Consider the following 14,359-nt stretch of genomic DNA (forward strand, 5'->3'; position numbering starts at 1 on the left):
CGAGTGTGCTTTGAGCCCCCCCCTGCTGCGTTTGTCTTTCTGACACATTTTTAATAGTTTCTCAGAGCAAATGTTGCAGGGAGAAAATGAAGTTTATTTGCGTGTTAACGGAAGTGATCACGTTCTTGGCAACGCGTTTAAATGGCGATGAAAACATTGTGTCACATCTGGGAATGTAACATTTCGATCTAACTAAATTAACACAAGTTCTTTGACACACACAAAAAAAACATATTTTTAATTGTACGTTAAATGTGTGATTCCGTGCACCCGCAGTACGAATACAATTTAAAAATGTAATTATTTTATTGTGAAAAGAAACAAAAGTTGGCGTTCTACCTACTTCCTGTTTGGAGTATCGGCAACGTCAAGCGAAATTTGACAGCGGCATTGTGTCTTAAATAAAGCACAACATACACTATTTCTGCGTTAAACGAAGGTAAATATGAATTTGTGATATTGTTATTTTTAATATTGTACAAGGAATGTGTAAACTTATGTTTTTGTTTGCATTTAGCTCTTGGTTAGCATGTTAGCTAACGACGCAATTAAAGCTTTAGCATGCTAACGAAGCGAATCCTGTTAAAGGTACAGACTTCGTTTTAATTAATGTCACATTCGTTTTTACAACATATTTTTTCATCAAGCAAAAGTGACGACATGTTTTTTTGACAATGTTATTTGTGTTAATTGAATCAGATGGTCATTTGAAATGTTTACCTATCATAGCCTCTAGCTAGCATTTAGTGCATACGCTATTAGCACGTTATGCTAGCTTAGCGATAATTGTTTGACAGCAATTGTGTTCCTAGTTATGTATCACAAATTATTTTGTGAATCAATTGCAACATTACTCATTAGAGCTTAAAAAACAAAAGTATAAAATTGTAAACAACAGGGATGTGATTTTTCCGCTAATTCGCGGAATTCCGCTTTTTTTATCTCCAAAAATAAAATTTTAAAATTTCCGGTGTTTTAATTGGTAAAAAAAAACGATTTCGTCTCGACAGCATGCCATTTGAGTGTTTCCGTAACTGAAATGAAACGTACTTGCGATTGGTTGAAGTCTCGTGTTGACCAATAAACGCGCTTGTTATAGGAGTGTGCCATTGTTCATTTCTCACACGTTTTTGCCGGGTGTTTAAAGAAAGATGTCCGTGATCGAACGCAAAGATGCTCCGCGAGCTAAAGAAATTGATAAGATTGTAAAAAACAAGTTTCGATGGGACTGGTTGGAGAAGGAATTATCTACGAATGTTGGAAAGAAGACTGTGACGAATTTGTTCAATGACTTTATTCGTAAGATCGATCGTGCCGGGAAAGCACTTTGCATTTGGTGTCATGATACCATCGACTATGGTGGGAGAGGTTTCAAAGCTCTTGAAAGTCACGCAAAGAGCAAAAAACACGTGAAAGAACTCCAGTCAAGAACGACAAATTATTCCATCGCTGGAAGTTTCGGTGCCCAAACGAAAACTCCAAAACTTTACGGCCTCCATCCCTTATTGACATCACAATCGGAAGCGGTAATAAAGAGACGTGATCCACCCCAACAACCTGTACCAGTTGCTGATAGAGTCGTGAATTTTGAGGTAGGTGGTAAACTTTTCAAATTTATTTGACAGTTTTCCCATTTTTTTCGAAAATATTATAACGTAATAAAAATGGCCATAAATATTTAACAATTACAATAATAGATTTTCATGTGTACATTACACCAACACTTTACTGTAGGGCCTATACTTATTGTACTTTTTACTGCCCTGGTCCTACCTGGTCTCCCCCCCCCCCCCCCCCAGCTAGCAATCACCCCCCCCCCCCGCTAATTTTCAGATAATTTCACTTTGGTCAAATCACATCCCTGAAACAATTTTTCTACAATAGCATGTTGTGTAAGGGTTGAAAAGCTCTTGATTTCTGGGTGAAGTGCTTGTAAATGCTTGAAATTGTTGCCGTAGGTAACAACAAGTCTGCTTGATATTGACGCCAACATTGCTTTTTTTTTTCCTTTGTGATTAATGGACTTGACTTAACTTGACTTAATGGCAGCTGGCATTATTTTGTATGGCATTGTCCTATCTGGCATGTCCCAAGGGGACATGTGCCTGCTACTCCTAAACAGGGCTGGTGGTAATACGAGGGAGAAGGACGATTTGAGACCGGTCAGCAGACCAACATCTGGACTATTGTTACCTATTGTTTTCTTTTAGTGATGTTCACCATGTTTTGTGTACTGTTAGCCAATGCTAAATCTATTGCACCCTGGCCATCCTAGAAGGGGGATTACCACTTTTGAGGCCCCTTCCCGAGGTTTTTTATTTTCCTCGTGCTTGAGGTTTTTCTTTGCCGGCATGTTGGTTTAAGATCAGGGGATGTTGTCATTGTAACCTGTGCAGTCCTTCGAGACATCTAGTGATTAAGGGCAATACAAATAAATGTGACTTAACCCGACACTATGAAATGTGTTTTAGTATAAGGATTGCATATCAATTATGGACATCTATTGTGGGCAGGGTTGGGTAGGGTTACTTTAACTTGATTACTTTCAATTACTTTTGGATTACTCCAATGCCAAATATGCTAATAAAATACCAAATATGCTAATCAAAGACAAAATTAACTAAATATGAATAAAATGATGACTCACAACACGTGGTAAGCTTTCTCTCCTGGCTTTGATCTCTTTGAGCTCCGTCAAAAGTAACATAAAATGCGACAGAAACAAAATGAAAATAAATCCAAACAGCTTGCCAACATCATTTTTGCCGTTCCATGTATTCCGTTACTCCCCAAGCCTGCACAAAATGTAGTCATTTTATTCATATTTAGTTTCTTTTGTCTTTTATTAGCATATTTGGTATTGGAGTAATCCAAAAGTAATTGAAAGTAATCAAGTTAAAGTAACCCTACCCATCCATGATTACAAGTATATATTCTTCATCCTGTGTGAAGAAAACCTTGAATTAATTTTATCATTAACTTGTTTAACTCGTGATCAGAGTCTCATTGTGAATAGAATAAAATATACCTTTATTATCATTGTTACAAAATGGGTGGAACATATTGTGACAACGAAATTGGATGTGGCACCCCAGTTTCACATTCAACTGTAAGGATAAAAAAACAATTAAAAAAAAAAGACAAAAAAAAAGATAATTTATGCAATATTTACACAAGAAAGTGGGGGCATGTAGAGGCAGAAGATATTTACATTGGGTGTTTTTTTACAGGGGATCGTATAAGTGCAGTATTTCTGTGTATTATTTTTATTCTTGGAATGTTGGTATTTCACTGCAATCATTGTATCAAATAAAACATTAGAATGTGACATTTTACCAATTATCTGACATGATTTTATAAATGTGTTTGGTTTTGTTAACAATAAGTTCTTCGCCCATTTTAAATGTTGATGGGGACTGGTAATCTAAAACTTTTTCAAATACTTATTTACAGTTGCACTGACCTAGAAACAACATTGTGATATCAGATAACGGAGATTTTCGAAAAATGTGTCAAGACCATCGACAAGAGTGTTACAAAGCCACTATCAAAGTTTCACAATCAGCCTGTGTGAAAACGAGTTGTCTTCACCACTGCCACAATTTTGTCACCCAACTAAAAGACAACTTGTACTCTCTTTATTACAGAGAGGAATCGTCGAAGGGTTGAGATGCCGAACTTTAAAGCCCACAATTACGAAAACGGGACACTTCCGTCCTCGTGGGACTGCTAAAGTGTTTTTGACCGCACTGAGAGGAGAAAACAAGAAAAACGGCGTCAGGGGAGGCAGTCGAGAAACGTCTGTGGGTAGGAACACACACACGTGCATGTGTGCACATACACGACGACAGTCAGTCGGTAAGCAACCCGCAGGTTTCACTTCTGCCTGGTGTGGCAGCGCTCTCGAAATACCGCAGGCACACTGGGGTTAAGGTTCATGTGCAGGTCAGGGCTAGTGCTGCAATTAACGACTATTTTAATAGTCAACTAATAACTGGTTATTGAAACTATTAGTCCAATAAGCGAAGAATTGTAAAACAAATCGTAAATTTAGCTTGAAGCTGATTTAATTATGTGGAAAATGATAATTAAGCACAATAAATTATACACCTTTTATTGAACATTCTCTGGCTACGTACTAAAATTTAATAAAAAATGCACTCAAACCAATTACTGTACTTTCCAGACTATAATTCGCTCTGGAGTATAAGCGGCACCAGCCAAAAATTTCATAATTAGAAAGGAAAAAACAAGGGAGTCTGATTTTGGGGGGGAAATTTATTTGAAAAAATCCAACACTAAAAACACGTGTCATCTTGAAAGGCAATTTGTATAAAAACACTAAACAGGCTGTATGAGTGTACGGCATACAAAGGTTCCATGATTGACATGTGCCTGTGAATTTAATTTACGAACATAATGAATTATTCAGATAATTCTAGCATATCATCTTCACTCCAAATCACTACATCCAATGAAATCTTTGTGCTCTGTGTCCCTTTTAACGGTAAACAATTACCCCAACTAGGAAGGAAGACGAAAGGCCGCTTCCTCTTTGTTTCTATATCTCTGTTCAAATTATCAACACAGGCCCAGAGTGGCCTCTTGCGGTGTATTTTAAAGATAACATATGAACTGATATGCCGGTAATACAAATTTTGAACTTAATTATATAATAATGGGCGACATGGTGGCTGCGTGGGTTTCCTTCGGGAACTCCGGTTTCCACATTCCAAAATCCCGCATGTCATGTCAATTGGCCGATCCAAATTGTCCCTAGGTGTGAATGAGCGAGGGAGTGGTCTGTGTGCCCTGCGTCTGGCTGGCAACCAGTTCAGGGTGTCCTCTGCCCACTGCCAGAAGTTGGCTGGGATGGGCTCCAGCTCCCATGTGACCCTGTGGTATATAAAATTGATGGATATAATAATCTGTAAATTCACATATAAGTCTAAGTGGAGTATAAGTTGTACCACTGGCCAAACTGTGAAAAAACTGCGACTTATAGTCCAGAAAAAGTAGGCACTGAGCTTGGTCGTTAGAGCAGTGTTTTTCAACCTTTTTTGAGCCAGGGCATGATTTTTACATTGGAAATTTTTTGCGCCACACCACTAACCAAAAGTATTATAAAATTACACTGAACAGTATGTTTAATTACAATCTAATTCATAATACCGCCAGTTTTTACAGCACAGACACTTGACAATGACATATCATTTGCAGAAAATGATTCATAAATGTTTTATAAAATTTTAAATTTTAAAATGTGAAATTGGATAATTTCTCATGGCACACTAGTGTGTCGCGGCACAGTGGTTAAAAATCACTGCGTTAGAGAAACAAATTCATAAACTTCTGTCCATTTTTTTAGAGAAAGAAAAACTAATAATAAATTAAGATCAAGTAAACATTATTGTAGGTACCAAAGTGTGTAGAGTGCACCAAAAGTACTTTGAAATTCTCAACAGTTTAAAATCAAACAGTTTTAACAACTGACGCTTGTTGTTTGGACTGCATGCATTTAATTTCAAATATGCTTTTCAGGCATAGTATGTCTTAACTCTCAAGATCTCTTTTTGGCAAAATATATGTAAAATGTCAAATGCATGTCATCAAAACTGTATTTGCTTGAACGTTTATAGAATCTTACAAAACGAGTCAGAATCCATTTTGTTCAACTGTCTGATGTGCTTTTTAAATGCTTGTGCATCTCCGATCTACCGCCATCATACGCTTTGCAAACTTTGCATGGAGTCTTTTTATTGTTTGTGTCCAGACTAAAATGCTTCAAAACTTAATAAGTTTTGGTGTTGACGCCGCCATTTCCTATTTTTTAGGTCATCGCTCAAAAGTTCAGACTATAGGCTGTTGCACATGTGTGACTCTCAGCAGATATTATATTCATGTAGTGATGTTTCCCTCTGTTTGAAAAATGTGTACGGCGACTATAGTCGACAATGAATTCCATTGTCTACTACTTTTATTATCAAATTATGTCAACAACAGCAACTCATCGTTGCAGTGCTATAAGCAAGACGAGGGTTTCACTTCTGCCTGGTGTGGCAGCGCTCTCGAAACACCTCCGGCACACTGGGGTTAAGGTTCATGTGCAGGTCAGGGCACACGCTAACACAATTTCACACACTCTCACATACACACTCTCTCCATTGGTGGTAAGATGTTCCCGAAAAAGAAAGCCAGAGGGCCACGAAAAGCGTGGTAGGAATGTGCTAGCCTGGTGCCAGCGTGTTTAAGTCGCCTGCGGGAGGCTGAGCTGGTGAGGAGAGCTCAATCTTGCCTGTAAAAACACTCGTGCTTCTGGGGGGTATGCATGTGTGTCATTTTCAAAAACACACCGCAAGTGCAATGAGGAACTTGACCCTGGGAACTAAGTGAGCTAGTTGCGATCACACCAGTGAACATGCACGTGCAAAACGGAAGACCTGCAGCAGGAGAATGTGAATCTCTTGTTTTAATTAATTTGTCTGACTGAGCCCGCGGCCAAGTTGGTTGGATCCAGCAAAAGACCACATCTTCAATGCCATGCAGTTATCTTGGTCCAGAACAGGCCTGCCCCTCTACCACTGAGGACATCAGAACCGCACGCCCACCATTATGTCATCAACCAAGACCAAAGTTAATCTCATGGTGTCAGGTATAAATTGGTGTGACTTTAGTAAGAATTTTATTAATTTACAATCGTGCCTAGTTGCTTTAATCTTCAAAAACAGGTCAACGTTTTTTTTCTATCCAATTGGTGCCAAGCAAGATCCCAACTTCTATCTTTCTTTATTTTATTTTTTCATCCTTGTTTTGTGTTCTCGTCAAGTTTCTTGTGTAGATTATTAGTAAAGAAAATTCCATAAATCCAAGAGTGTGTGTCTTGATTATGGTATGTGGAACTATCAAACATGGTAAAAATAATTCACTTTTCATCTGTTTTCTTGATAGAATGATCTAAAACCATGTGGTGAGACAAGTTTTCAAAGAATAAACTTAGCTCCTTAATTTAATTGATCAATCGATTATTTGTTAAAACGATTTATTGGCCTCCCAAATTTTGCTACATATGTCTCCACTATATAACGATCACGGATGCTAAACTCTGTCAAGCTCTGGGGCCGAATACGGACTTTCTGTTCTCAAGCAGACCCGATCAGTCAACGTATATTTTTTAGCTTAATGTACTTTTTCATTATTATGCTTAATTTTTTAACCTACTTAAGTAGCCTACCCTACATATCATAATCATGGATGACAAGGAATCTTTTCTAAGCATAATGTAATAATACATAACAACCTAATACAATAAAACACACAACATAATTTATTCACAGATAATCGGAAAAAAATATTTACATGTTTGGCATTGAATGCTTTAACTGGCTTATTCCAGTGGATGCAGTTTGATACCTGAACCAACTCATCACACTAAGCTAAGTAGTAGTAAAAAAATACATAATATTTGCCATAATTTTCATACTGTTTGAAATGAATGAAAAGAAATACAAAATAAAAATTTGAGCAGTGCATGGACAATAAGATTGGACTGCATATAAAACTACTAGGCTGGGCCTACTATAGCTGAGAGTATATCCTTAACTGCCCTCTAGTGGCCTGAGGGTAGCATTTTGATTATTTTAAAAATCTTTTTGATATAAATTACCTGAGACTTTAAAAAAAATACTGTACAAAATAACAATTATAGTTTAAAGAATAGTAACACACAACAAATGATTGGAGTTAAATGAATTGTTATATTGTCATTATACAATGGTAAAAACAATAGGAGGGCAATCTTTCAGTGTAAGAAAGCAATTTAGAGCGCGACCGGCTAGCTGCGCCTTATTGTCTTATCTCCCGGGTTTATCAAATATGACTGCCCCAAAGGTAGCGATTTTCCAAAAATTATAGCACTAGGTCATCCGTTTTATGGCTAATGGACCTGGCGTTGGCAAAATGGCTTAGGAGAGTTGTTAGCATAGCAGTACCAGTAGGCCAAAACTGCAATCTCGCTATTGCTTTTTCTCCCAACGTCGCTGTTGGTGATCAGTACTACTTTGCGTTCTTCTGATTTGTTTCGGAGTTCGATTTAATTGATGAATTTCTATTCAATGTAAAAGCTAACTGAAGCAGTACGCCGAGTTGTTTTGATTCGGACACGTAGACTGAGCTTGTCCACCCGGCTGTTTGATTGACGGCACACACGAGCCTATCAGACAATCCATCAGCCTATCATGGCCCCATACACAGTCACACCCACCCAAAACGCTCCGAGGACGCGCTCTAAAATGGACGATATAATAAAATTAATGACAGCACAGACTAAATCTAAATCTAATAAAGTCTGGAAGAGTGAACCAGCAATAATCAAAGCGCCAAGTAGCGAGGGGTCTCTGTATTGTAAATATTCAGTTTCCAATCTGACTGTAGCCTGCTTGTAAAAGGTACCCATTTACTTTTTTAATTATATCTCCGGATAGTATCTTGCCTTTTAGTTCTTTGCCCGCACACAGTAATTATCCAAATTCATTCATAGATTACACTTAAGTCCATGTGCAATCTTAGGCGTGCACACACATCCTGCACTCACTCTGTAAGCATTTAGTTGTTACAAATACACACACGGTTGTGGACGTTCGTGCATGAAGTACGATAGTTAATAGCGTGTCTCAGCAAATCAACACGATGGAGTGTAATTTACACACTCAGAGGGTGTTAACGTGTCATTGGGCCATGCAGTTGACGAGCTCAGCTTGTCAAAGGGAGAGCCTGTCCCCTAGTGTCCAATGCTTGGAACTGCGTGCATTATGTGGTGCAGGCACATTCTGTATTGTGTGTTTTAAAAGTCTCAGTGTGTTTCCCACTTGCAAGATTTATTTAGGCACAGTAGCCTATGAACCCAGGAAGGGAGTGTGTTTTTATTTTATTTTATTTATTTTATTTCTTTAATAAATATTTTACTCAGTTCTTTTAGAGATCAACAATACAGATCCAAGTTCATTAAGTAGAATATAGAATAGAATTATATATATATAATATCCCTTTAAGTAGTGTATTATAAGACTATTTTTGTGTTTAATTGGGCTATTAGTTAAAAAATATAGCAAAATAATACTTCTTCCGGTTTGCCTGTTCAATACATATCGTTGAAAGATTATCAGGGAAATGCCGTAAATTATTAAAAGGGTCGATGTTAAAGCAACTATATTCCATATTAGTTCGGAGAGATGTAAAGTTTATGCACTTTTATTTCACGTTCATTTTGCAACATGCACTCAATGCACTGTATTGTATTGTTGCTGTTTTGACAATCCCGATAAGGAAATAAAGCCTCTGTGGTCACGGTCCTTTGATGGTTTAACTTGGTGTCGTATCGATAACACTACAGTCTGTATTAACAATTTTTTAATGGTATTCCCCCCTTTTTAAAATTGTTTATATTTAATTATCCCTTAATAACATCTTATTCTGCTATTTTTAAGAAAAGAAACATAAATTCTTTCATTTCAGTGAAGGAAATTATAATTTCCATCTAAAATGACTCCAATGCATATTAGCTTGCGTGATACAAAACAAAACAAACTAAAACATCTGGCTAGCAGAGGATTTCATTTACCAGCCCCATTCTGATGCTTGTGTGTTAAAAGTGACACTTCAGAAACAGTTCTGTTATGATATTTCAGCTTGTATTGCTAATTGCATGCGAACTGTCGTGCAAGATGGCTGCATGACACTAGAGTTTAGCAAACAATGGCTGAACATTAAAGGAGCTGTACGGGATTTTTAACTTTGTTACTCTATGCTTCCCTCTTCTGTCTTAAAGTCATTATTGCAGCCTTACTTGTCCATGAAGCGAGTGCTTTTCCTAGACACGCTCAAATAAACTCTTCTTTTTTCCATCTTTCTTGGGGTTCGGTGGGCATTTGGATTTCACTAGAAGCACGCCTTTTCTTACTTTCATCATTTTCATGCGACACTGACAAAAAGAAATAAAAAAGTGGTAGGCACGAGCATATAGAACTTTTAAGCACAACCTCCAGCCCTCATTCATTGTGTTCCGCCACAAACAGCTCTGCTAAAAGTGGAAAAAAAAACAGATAGGCGCGGTGGAAAATAAAGGGCTCTTTGAACTTGGTGGGTATTGTTAACGCTTACCTAATCGAGAAAATATTTAACTTTCAAACAATACACCTCACTTTAAAAGTCAAACTAAGCTGTTTGAATGCTTATATGGATTTGTTTGTGTCTAACAGTCAAGAAGATAACAAAATTTAACTTCATTGTATTAAACTGTTAGGTGAAAAAACAGTATCATTGTTTTTGGATCGGTTTTAGTATTTAAATGATTTCCTAAAGCGAGTTGTTAACTGTTATTTACACACTGATGCGGCAATTAAAAAGGAGAATAGCCGTAAATCAAGCGCTTCAACACATCAACAACTGCGGAGAGAATTAAAAGTTTATACGGTAGCCGATAGTCGCACAAATCACCTGTAGTGTCAACACAGTTGAGAGTGTTTCTGTAGATTATATACACTCACTAGAAGGTGTGTATACAGTGGACAGGCTTTGCCACTTTGGCCGGCGCTCGGCTCATTTATCTAAACGAGATAAAACCAGTGGAGAACCTTCCGTTCAAATAAAGACCGTATAGGGGGGTCGGGAGGCATGCTCCCCAAAAGAAAATGTACATTTTAAATTCAAACACATCGATCTGGTGCATTTTCAGAACAGAATCAAGAAGATAGATCAATAATGAATGTGTGTCTTTTTAAACTATTTAAGAAAGGCAATGACACAGAGAACAAATCACACACATAAAAGATGGTAAATGAGACAGGAGTTTTATGCAAACTAAATCAGCTCGTCGTCTAAACTTTCGTATCGGCAGGTAAACCGACCAAATTACCGATATGAGTTTTAAATTGAATGAAATCTAATACTCATATTTAGTCAATTACAGTATTACATATCAGTACCATTGTTTTGAGATTGTTGCTATGACAGGAGCCTGGTTCTTCTTTGGTGGTTTCCACGAGGTTATTGTAAAGTGCAATGTTAGGGGCGGCAGTGGCTCAGGAGGTAGAGCGCTCATCTTGGGATAAAGAGATCGCAGTTCGAATCCCGGCTCCTCCGTGTTACATGTCGAAGTGTCCTTGGGTAAGACACTGAACCCCTATTACCCCCAATAAGCAGGTTAGCGCCTTACATGGCTGCACGGCCGCTATTGGGAAATGTGAAGCACAATGTAAAGTCATTGACTTGAAAAGCGCTATATAAATGCAGATCATTTCATTTCATAACTTATGAGCTAAAGTTTGTGCCCTCGTCCCCGAAAGCAGTTTTTACACTGCATTTAAAACAGCAGTGCAACAAGGCGCTGGGACAGTTCTCTGCATGGAACCTTTTTTTTCCTGGTCACAGAGAGTTGAAAAATGGTTAACCCGACATCCTATTGTCAAAAGCACATTTCACCCAGCCATCTAATCACAGTGTAGGCGGGGCGGGACAAAAACAGCAACAATCCAATGTCATATTTGCATCTTTTGTCAGAGATACTTAGCAGAAATACTCACCATTGTGTTTGCGATCTTTTATATAAAGAGAAAGTATAACGTTATTTTAATTAAATTGCATTTATAGATATGTACATATATAAATGTTATTATCATTTTTAATAAAATAAGTTTATGAGTGTCTGCTGTCATGCGGACCCTGTACCGGTCTGTCGTGGTGAAGAGGGCTAAGACAAAAAAGCAAAGCCTTGATTTCCCGGTTGATCTACGTTTCTACACTCACCTATGGTCACGAATTGTGGGTCGTTACTGAAAGAACACTATCTCATAATTTTCCTCCGCAGGGTGGCTGGGCTCTACCTGAGAGATAAGGCGAGTAGCTCAATTAACCAGGAGGGACTCTGTGTAGAGCCACTGCTCCTCCGTGTTGAGAGGAGTCAGTTGAGGTGGCTCGGGCATCTGATAAGGATGCCTCCTGGATGCCTCAATCGGGAGGTGTTTCGGGAATGTCCCAACTGCGGGAGGCCCCGGGGACGACCCAGGACACACTAGAGAGACTACGTCTCTGGGCTGGCCTGGGAACATCTCGGGATCCCGCCGCATGAGCTGGATGAAGTGGCTGTGGGGGATAGGGAGGTCTGGGCTTCCCTGCTGAGGTTGCTGCCCCTGTGACCAGAACCCGGATAAGCGGAAGATAATGAATTAATGGACAAGTTTATGAGACGGGACCAATCAAACCCTGGCGGGTCAGGGAAACACTGTTATATTTCTTTATACTCTTAGTAACAATCAGTGATATTAGAAATGAAATGTCACTATGCTAACAGTGTAACTCCACCCAGACAAAAATGTAGATTAATTAGAACTAGTAAGAGAGATCATTATTTAGGTCAGACATTTATCAGTCTGATGTGACACCTCAATCACTTTGGCAATCGGGGATGTTTCTTCCTCTTAGCGCCATGAGGTTCAAATTTGCGGCTTCAGTACAGATGATCGTAGAATCGATGGGTGACGTTTGGTAAACGTCCAACGAGGACATTTTATGACTTATGTCACAGCTGAACTTTTTACTCCGGTGCTTCGTCAAACTTGGAATTGAACTTTAAACTTGAACGAGAGGATAGTTTACAGTGCATTGGGCTAAAAGAAAACTTAATTTGTAATGTTTAGCTAGCATATTATTAAATAATTTGTGTTAGTGGTCAGTGAAACAGAGTTAACTGTAAATATAACCAAACGTTATATGTTAGAATAAGAAACTGTCAAGACCAGAACGGAGACAGGACCCACCTGCGTTGTGTTTCTCAAAAGTTTTATTAGAAGAAAGAGAAAGGGTTGCGCCCACGATACGATGATTGCTGGACGGCGGAAGCAGGTTGCTCTAAACGTGCAAGGGGATCTTCCATGGCGAGCGATGGCGGTGTCGGGAACGGAAAAACGGGTCAGTAGCTGGGACAGGAGAGCAAAACGTGGTTGGGGTTGGAAGTGAGTTGTAAACCAGGAAAGGAGAGTAGACGTGGTCAGGGACAAAAAGGGGTCGAAAGCCGGGACGGGAGAGTAGACGTGGTCAGGATCAAAAGAGGGACGAAGCCAGGGGGACAGACAGGAGCAAAAAACGGGACGAGGCCGGAGTCGGGGTTGAAAAATGCTTGCCTAGTGTTAACTGAGGTTCGCAGACGGACTGACAAAAGTGGACAGACTGGAGTGGGTACAAGTACTGATCGGGAGCCAATCAGAATCCGAGGCAGTTGGCGCCAAAGGAGTGGGCACAGGTTAATCACATCGGTAATTATGACAGAAACAAAATTTGCAATCCATTTTTTAAACTACCCTTGGTTACTAGCTCATATATAACGCACATTTTTTTCTTTTTTCCTAAAAAGAACTTCAAGTTTTGTTTGCAAGGTTTTACACAATGATTGATCTGCCGAAAAATATGGCTGACCACAAGTACAATGTATTGGATGCAACAGTAATTGAAACCAAGTCGCAGGGTATTAACCACTATACCACCAGTGACTTCTAATGCTTACTTTCAGCTGAGAAAAAGTAAAACTGAATTTTATATTGATTTTTAATCTAAAATTAGGAGTACGGTTATACACAAGTGCACGTATTGCACAAATAAATTCGGTATTTTTAAATGCATGCATACTTTATTCGTTAGCTTTTAGCCTTTTCCTTTTTTTAACACTCAGGACACTACATATGCATTTACCATACAACTTTAGATAAGTCTTTTTATATACTTCAAAGCTACATGTCAACCTGACTACTATTATGACACAATGATTATTTGTTTAAACATCCCTCGTAGGCATTTTAGCATGCTAATTCGCAATTTGTTTATGGCATGGATAAAAAATATGAATAACTGGTCATTTATTACAGTTAGTTGTAAATATGTCCTTTGAGGACTTGGTCATGTATTATGTTATTGTATTCTATCGCTGTTTTTTGGACAAATAATTTCATGTTTCCTCTTGTAATGAGTGGTTGATTTTTTTTTTTAGTGCTCTGCCTACATATGAAGTTACGAAGCGTTAGTAATATGCAATATGTAGTTCAGAATTACGTTTTTATCAAGCTATGCTAATTCACACTGTCTTCAAGTCCAATTAAACTATTTTTCTCTAGCACTTGAATAGAAAAAAAGAAAAAAAACCTCTTCCAACCAAATTATTACTAGGCAAATCTTTTTGAACCTATAAGAATTCAGAAAGTATTTAGGACAGGGGTTGACAACCCACAATTTTGAAAAAGCCATATTGGACTGAAAAACAAACAAACATACCCTTGGAGCCACAAACAATAAAAGCTTCAGGTAAGCATTTAAAGGA

The 14,359-nt window shown here is 38.3% G+C and overlaps 1 long non-coding RNA gene across 2 annotated transcripts in view; it reads left to right on the plus strand.

Moving 5' to 3' along the window:
* Positions 1–325: 325 nt before the first annotated feature.
* Positions 326–14,359, plus strand: part of LOC148358884 (uncharacterized) — a 47,805-nt gene continuing 33,771 nt past the window's right edge. For both annotated transcript variants that reach the window (XR_015851584.1, XR_015851585.1), the window contains exons 1-2: positions 326–439; positions 3,648–3,807. This is a non-coding gene — a long non-coding RNA (uncharacterized LOC148358884). The remainder of the gene's footprint in view (positions 440–3,647; positions 3,808–14,359) is intronic.

Source organism: Urocampus carinirostris, chromosome 10 (assembly GCF_059441175.1).
Source record: "Urocampus carinirostris isolate Australia breed hairy pipefish chromosome 10, RoL_Ucar_1.0, whole genome shotgun sequence".
Taxonomy (NCBI): domain Eukaryota; kingdom Metazoa; phylum Chordata; class Actinopteri; order Syngnathiformes; family Syngnathidae; genus Urocampus; species Urocampus carinirostris.